The sequence below is a fragment of the Trematomus bernacchii genome, unplaced genomic scaffold (assembly GCF_902827165.1).
Source record: "Trematomus bernacchii unplaced genomic scaffold, fTreBer1.1, whole genome shotgun sequence".
Classification (NCBI taxonomy): Eukaryota; Metazoa; Chordata; class Actinopteri; order Perciformes; family Nototheniidae; genus Trematomus; species Trematomus bernacchii.
Genome location: NW_022987739.1, coordinates 18278810 through 18287155, shown reverse-complemented (window position 1 = coordinate 18287155; position 8346 = coordinate 18278810).

Below are 8346 nucleotides of genomic sequence, written 5' to 3'. Positions count from 1 at the left end.
GGGAATGTCATTTTCGAGCCTGAGACCTGAAAAACAGGCTCAGAGTGGAACAGGTTTAACTGTGATATAATGGCCATATACCACGGCCTGTCGTGAGCTATTGCTTAAATATACATTATATAAACAAACAATTAATATGGCCTTTTGTGCAAAAACCATTACTTTAAAAAATAAATATTTTAATCGGTCAAGAAATACATTCAGTCGGCAGGTGAACATACAATGTATTGCATAGCCTTGGAGCAGGTGGGTAACAAATGGCGGTTGTAGGGTCTGCAGTTGTAGGGGTTGTGGATGTTAAAGTTGTGGGGGTCGATGTTGTTCGAGTTGCAGTTGTGGGGGCCTCAGTTGTGTAAGGTGCATTTGTAGAACCTGTAGTTTTTGGGGAAACAGTTGTATGACCCACAGGGGTAGGGGTTGTAGTTGTGGGAGTTGCAATTGTAGGGGTCGAGGTTGTAGGACCTGCAGTTGTTGGGGCTTCGGTTGTCATGTCTGCAGTTGTGGGAGTTGCAGTTATAGGGGTTGAAGTTGCTGGATTTGCAGTTGTGGGGGCTACAGTTGTTGGTGTGGCAGTTGTAGCAACTGCGGTTGTTGGGGCCGCAGTTGTAGGACTGGTAGTTGTTTCTGCAGTTGTTTTGGTTGCAGTTGTAGGACCCGCAGGCATAGGAGTTGAAGTCGTTGCAGTCGTGGGAGTTGCAGTTGTAGGGGTCGAAGTTGTAGGACCTGCAGTTGTGGGAGCTGCAGTTGTTGTGCCTGAATTTGTGGGAGCCGCAGTGGTGCGGGCTGCAGTTGTAGGAATTATAGTTGTAGGGGCGGCAGTTGTAGGACCAGTCGTAGGACCTGCAGGGTGATGTAGTTGTGGGAGTTGCAGTTATAGGGGCGGCAGTTGTAGGACCAGTCATAGGACCTGCAGGGTGATGTAGTTGTGGGAGTTGCAGTCGTGGGTGATGCAGTTGTAGGGGTCGAAGTTGTAGGAGATGCCGTTGTTGGGGCGGCAGTTGTAGTGGCTTCGGTTGTCGGGGGTTCGGTTGATGAAGCTGCAGTTGTAGAATATGCTGTTGCTCGAGCTGCAGTTGTAGCTGATCAAAAAGTATAATTATTAAAAGTTATCAGAAAAACAATCTTTCAAATACCTTAGTATAGGGGTGTCCAAACTACGGCCCGGGGGCCAAATTCGGGGGCTTTTTTAATTGGCTTTTTAATTAAAGTTGAAATATTTTCTAACAAATCTAAGTTGATAAAAAAAGCCTAATAACTTATTTCCATAACCAGCTCGAAATATACCCTTCATATTTCCCCTTATTATGAGCAATCTGAGGCTTCTGTTTTAGGGAATGAGCTGCAAAACTAAATAAATGAAACCCTCTGGAGAGCTGTGATGTTGGCTGTTTTTTCTTAAGAGGTGGTAATACATTCCCATGCTCTGAAATTAAAGGAGCAGCTGCCATGGTGACAAGTCTGGTAACCAGGAAACTATCCTAGTATATAAATATTATGACTCCTCTTTTTAACCGTGCGCACATAAGGAAACGTTTCACACAAAATCTAACCCCAGTTAGAGCCCTGTTACAATGTTGGACAATTGTACACCAAATGAATGGCCTGTTAAACAGTACTGACAAAATGTAACAAAATGCTATGTGTATTGAATGTGAATTTGTTTTGCTTTGCACCATCAATAAAAAAAAAATATATATATATTTAGCTTATGGAATTTGTCTTTCCATTTAATTGGAAAACCAGAATATGAATGGGATGCTTTACTCCAGCGGGTGGCACTTGCCTTTATGTGGTGCCTGTGGTGTCAGCGAGGAGGACGCTGTGATGCACAGCAAGTATCATGGACAACGACTCTCACACTCTCCAACATGTGATGTAATGTAATGGAGCATGAAGGGCAAACAATTGCACAATAGGTGCACTACAATAGAAATAAATATTGAAATTGTTTAATATACATGTACCTGTAGAAATGTAATATTGTACAGTACAAACATAGCTATATGACACTTTTCATATATATCTATGTTTAATGAGTTAATCATAGATATATATGAGAAGTGTCACATAGTTATTTTTATGATCATGAAGTAACCTGAGTTAAGAGCAACTTGTGATCCTTATCTTTAACCACCTTTGTTCATATTTTTGCATTGTCTATATTTTACACTTGCACCCTTGTTGCACCTGTTTGACAACCTTGACAAGTTTCCTGTCATGGATTGACTTTGGCAAGAGTAATGACACATAACTATTCAAACAATTTAAACACCTCACAATGATGATCTTGATCTAATTTCCCGAAACCAAGAACATCCTCATCCTTATGAAAAGGGTAGAAAAAGGCTTTGAGCAAGCAAACCCTGAGTTTCAGGCTGCGCTCATCAGAAAATGTATATTTTTATTTCGGGCACATTGTTTCTGTCTGTCTGTTTATAAATCAGAACAGTTATTTCATCACGCTAAAAAAGGTTTACAAATTAAATTCAAATTCAAATGTAATGACGGAGTTTCTACAAGGCATCAAGCCAGAAAAAATATGAAAACTAATATATCCTAACACAAACGAGTCCTTACACTTAGAAAGACTCAGGAGCAACAGACACCAGCAGCACAACCCATCAGCTGTATGTTCTATAAATAGCTGGAAAAGTGCATGTTTAAGAAGTTCAATAGCTTCAGCAAGGTAACAAAATGTGTTGTTTTTGTATTTAAAGTATTGATAACGTTAAAGTGGAAGTACAAACATAAAGTAAACAGAATAGTTGACTTTAAATTGACCAACAAATAGGAAGAGAAGATGAAGGGAGAAACTGCAAAACATTGCTAAGACTTCAGTTCGACAGCTTTCCCTTCAATGGCTTGGCTTTGGCAAGAACCTATTAAGTGCAATGACATATCATTATTAAAAACTCACAACTTGATGTCATAACCCGTACCATTTAATTAATTTTGACCTGATGCCAGCCAGAGTATTTACAGTATGAAACCAAGATGTGCAGTGAAGTTTAGAAATGTTTCGTTTATGTGAGGAATCTTGTATATGTTTTTAGTAAATATGTTTTGCTTCTATGCATTCAAATTGTTAGTAAAATATCACTCGACACCAGGATGAGAATCAATAGTCAGGTACTAATTTATTCTTGCAAGAAGGAGCAGAGTTAAGTCACATACAAAGGATATGGTTCAACTCACACACATGAGGTATGCTGCTCAAAGGAGCAGGAAGTAACATCAAGAATACAAGTTAAATTACCCCCTACAAGTTCTGTATTTATATTTGTTATGGAGAAAATAATGTCTATTAATATATGAGTTCGCAAATGTCTTGCAATGTGTTTAAATCATAGTAACAGTGTCATGCAATTGGAAAAGTTATTAAAAACAAATATCACTCATAACAAATATATATTTCATACAAGAGTATTTGCTTATATACTACGGCAGTGTTTTGGTACAATGTTCTATATCAGTAAACCATTATCTGTACTGCTATCAAAAATACATCATTGTGGATTTATTCAATTGTATGATGTGTTTTATGATTTAGTTTGTAGTGTCATATATTCTGTCAACGTGTGTGTGTGTGTTACCTGGTTTTTCAGGTTATATGGAAATAACAGCTGTCAAAACGTAGTCACTCCCTCCATTGCGGAGTGAGGACTGAATCACAAACAACTTGCAATCATTGCAATATTTCTCTTGACAGGGAGTTGTTGGAAGTAACTTCTCTAACCATGGAAATTAAAATCCTTTGTTGGATATTTTTGCTTGGACATTTGTATGCAGCTTCCGGACAATGTAACTATTCAAGTTATATTTTTTATGGCTATAACGTTTCATATGTTTCTTTCTTAAATACTTTTTTAAATTGCATAGTACATTAGGAAGCTCAAACCCACAATCTGAACCCTCAAAGACATTTTTAGGAGGCGTCCGTCAACCAATCCCCATGCTCTAAATTTGGAGGAAGACTATTGAATCAGGTTTATGCCTTTAAGATCTAGCAAAAACTCTTCAGTATCAAGCAAAAATAAGCATTTGAGAAAGATACAAAAACTTCTCAAAGGTAAAACGTATAACTTGCAAACAAATTATTTGTTTAAAAATCTAAACTATTAGTCTTATAATTTTTTATAACATACTGTATCTTGTGACAGCCCAGTTGTCTGGCGTATAGTGCAACTCCTGCAGCAAACTCCAGAGACCTCTCGGCCGTGTTTGTGTTGGTTCCTTCTGGGGAGTTTTTCATTTGGCTAAATGTTCAGTTGTAAGTCAAAGCCATGTTACATTCCAAAAGCATATATAACAATGTTAAGGTAAGTTTAGGTCAAACAATGGAACACTGCTTTCATTTGATACATTCTACAATGTAAATGGCAGATTATGTTACTTTATTAAACAGACCAGATCTAGGTAATAACCAAGAAAATAAAATGCTCACAGCTAACTATGTCGGTCTGACAGCTCTTTATCCATTGTTTATGAATACAGAATGGATCAATACTGTGTTGTCTCATTCTGTATCTCGTGAGAAAAATGTATTGAAACCGGTAACATTTAAAGCAACAATAGAAAAGATAAAGTAAACAGAATAGTAGAGTTTGAACTAAGTACAAAGCAGAGAGAAAACATGAAGGAAGAAATTGCGCAACATTATTAATTATCCTGTTTGACAACCTTGACAAGTTTCCTGTCATGGATTGACTTTGGCAAGAGTAATGACACATAACTATTCAAACAATTTAAACACCTCACAATGATGATCTTGATCTAATTTCCCGAAACCAAGAACATCCTCAGTGGAGCATCAGAGTCCTATGAATGTTGACGCATTAGTTTGACAGTTTAAGAATTTTGTATTATTTTTAAACTTTCTGTGAGGAATACTGTAAACATGTTCAGTAAATAACTTTTGCTTGAATACTTTTCAATGAATTCAATATAATGGAAGTAGTGTCTGTCACTAATGCTCTGTCACTCCCTCCATAGCTGAGGGAGGAGTAATCCTCAAACTAAAAGCAATACTTTATGAAACCTTTCACTGTACCAGGAGTTTTGAAGATTAACATAGGTTATCATGGAAATTAAAATTCTATGTTGGATCATTGTGTTTGGATATTTAAACGCAGCTTCTGGACAAAGTAACTATTTTTTTAGCTGATTGCTGGTATTTTACTTTCAAATATGCCTTAAAGGGGACCTATCATGCAAAATGCACTTTGTGATGTCTTTTATACATAAATATGTGTCCCCGGTGCGTCGGGGAACTCACGCAGCGTCAGAAAATAAAACCCTCTCTCTTTTCTCGAATGAACCAGCCTTTATACATACATATACATATATATATATATATATAATATAGATATATATATATAGATATATATAGAGATATATATAGAGATAGATATATATGATATATATATATATATAGATATATATATATAGATATATATATAGATATATAGATATATATATATATATATATATCTATATATATATATATATATATATATATCTATATATATATATATATATATATCTATATATATATATATATCTATATATATATATATATATATATATCTATATATATATATATAAAGGCTGGTTCATTCGCTTTGGTTATTTTTTACATTAGGCCCGTCAAAGAAGTTGGGAAATTATCAACAAGAGCATAAAAAGCGTTGGTTGAATAGAATTGCTAAATATTGAACCTTAAATTACTGCATATTTTATTGCTATCTTACTATATTTGTATTACAGTGTTCTTAACCCTCTGGAGTCTAAGGGTATTTTCTCGATTTTTAGATGTTTCCTTAAATCACCTTTTAAAATGTACTTGTTATACATGGCACCCCATGTGTTACATATCAAAATGTTCAGGACAATCTCTGGTCTTGCTATAAATGCAAATTACTCACCTTAGAGCACTGTGTGATGAGATAAGTAGCTCTAAAGCTTAACATAAGTATCAAATACTATTAAATTCAACTTGCAACATTTTAAACAAATCAGACCTTTCTTAACTGTCAATGCTGCAAAGTCATACCTCCATTGTATGATTCTATCCCACATTGAATACTGTTTTACAATTTGGTCGTTTGCTTGTGCCACAAACCTGAAACCGATAGAACAGCTGTACAAGAGAGCTATCAAGGTGTTTGACAGAAAGCCATATTCATACCACCACTGTGCCATCCTTAAAAAACACAATTTCTTGAGTTTTGACAATTTTAAGTCTTTTAAAAGTATATGTTTTATTTATAAATGTTTACATGGACTGGCCCCCCCCTCCCCTAGGGGAATTCATCCACAAAAAAGACACTGGACGCTGCACTAGGTCAGAAACCAGAGGAGACTGTGAAATCCACCATAGACGGACCACTTTTGGTCAAAATGTCCTCTCCGTTAAAGGCAGCTCATTCTGGAACAGCCTCCCTACTGAGATACGGGATTATCCCACTCTCAATAGCTTCAAAGGTCAACTCAGGGAATGGTTAAGAGACAAACAGACGTGCAATCACCACTAAATGCACTTTAACACAGGGGTATCTCCTCTTGCACTTTATGTAGCACTTTTATCTTTTATTGCACTGTATATGTCGTAGCTGCTATATTGTACTGCCATGTGGTAAATACTTGTGTATGCTGCTCTTGCTCTTTTGCACTTTTTGCATATCATGTATTTTGTTTTTACCATGTTTGTAAAATGTAATTTTCTTAAATGTTTAATGTGAGGGACTGCGGATGGAAACTAGCTCAAAGCTAAATCTGGCACTGTTACGCTTGACACATTTTAATGTTTTAAGTGTTCATTACTGTGCATTGTCCCTGCCAAATAAACGATAAAAAAATTAATTAAAAAAAAAACATTTGACATCCGATTTTCGGAAAATCTTCAAAACTCTTGTGAAAACACAAATGTACTAATTTCATCAAATGTTTTTGGGTATGGGGTCATATTACATACCAAGGTTCATGTGATGTGTACAAATACAAATTGAGCATTCAAACATTTTTTTTCAACCAACAATTTATTATAAATATGTTTTTTTCAACCAACTTTTTATATAAATATAAGAAACTGGAAAATCTCACTATTTACAATATTGAACATCACAACTTTCAACCAGCTATTCATTATAAATGTCAAGACAGTGTCAAGGTCTTTGTCTGTCTTCCAAAACAGTGGGTCTGGCTGCTGTGTATAGGTGGGGGTGATGGTGCATGGGCTGCTTTGTAGGTGGGGGGTACAAGTATACGAGACCTCCACGAGACCTCCTTGCTGGCTGGGTTGATGGTGATTGCTGTGGTGGAGCCTTTGTGCTGAGGTGTATCTTGACCTGATGGCAGCCACAGATGGAGGTGGAGGCAGCTGTAGTGATGCTGGTCCTCTGGTCATTGGTGGTGATGGCTCTGGTGAAGGCCCTTGAGCCACAGTAGATCTTGACCTGGGGGCAGGCACAGATGGATGTTCTGGCTGCTGGGTAAACATCGCATGTGGGCCCAGGCAGCTGTGAAACATCTCTGTAAAACAAATTAAAATGTAGGACAATAATTACAACTAATTTCATTGAAATAAAGTTCAAGTAAAATGTTGTTCAAGCACAAATAACAATGCACACATAAAAAGAAAGTTTGGGAGGTTGGACAGGACCACACACACACACACACACACACACACACACACACACACACACACACACACACACACACACACACACACACACACACACACACACACACACACACACACACACACACACACACACACACACACACACACACACACACACACACACACACACACACACACACACACACACACACACACACACACACACACACACACACACACACACACACACACACACACACACACACACACACACACACACACACACACACACACACACACACACACACACACACTGTATAAAATCACAGACACACATATACATCTGATAAAGTCTCATCTGTAGCCTACAGGATGGTAAAATAATCACAGGCACACATATAAATAAATCTATGACAAAGTCTCATCTGTACAGAACAGTATGATAAAATAATCGATGGCAAAAACATGTCTATAGCCACTGTAAATGTCTCCGTTGTGGGACGAATAAATGATTATTTGAATCATCTACACATGTAATCTCACTTTTACACACCAAAATAACGTTTACACATAAAACACGTTAACACAGAGTAAACGTTTGCTAATGGAGAGTCTATTTTGTCCCAAGAAAACGTTCATGACTATCGATAACAAAAATATATCAATAAACCTATTGTTAATTTTCGCGGTATTCCTCACACATTGCAAGTACTATTACTGTAATA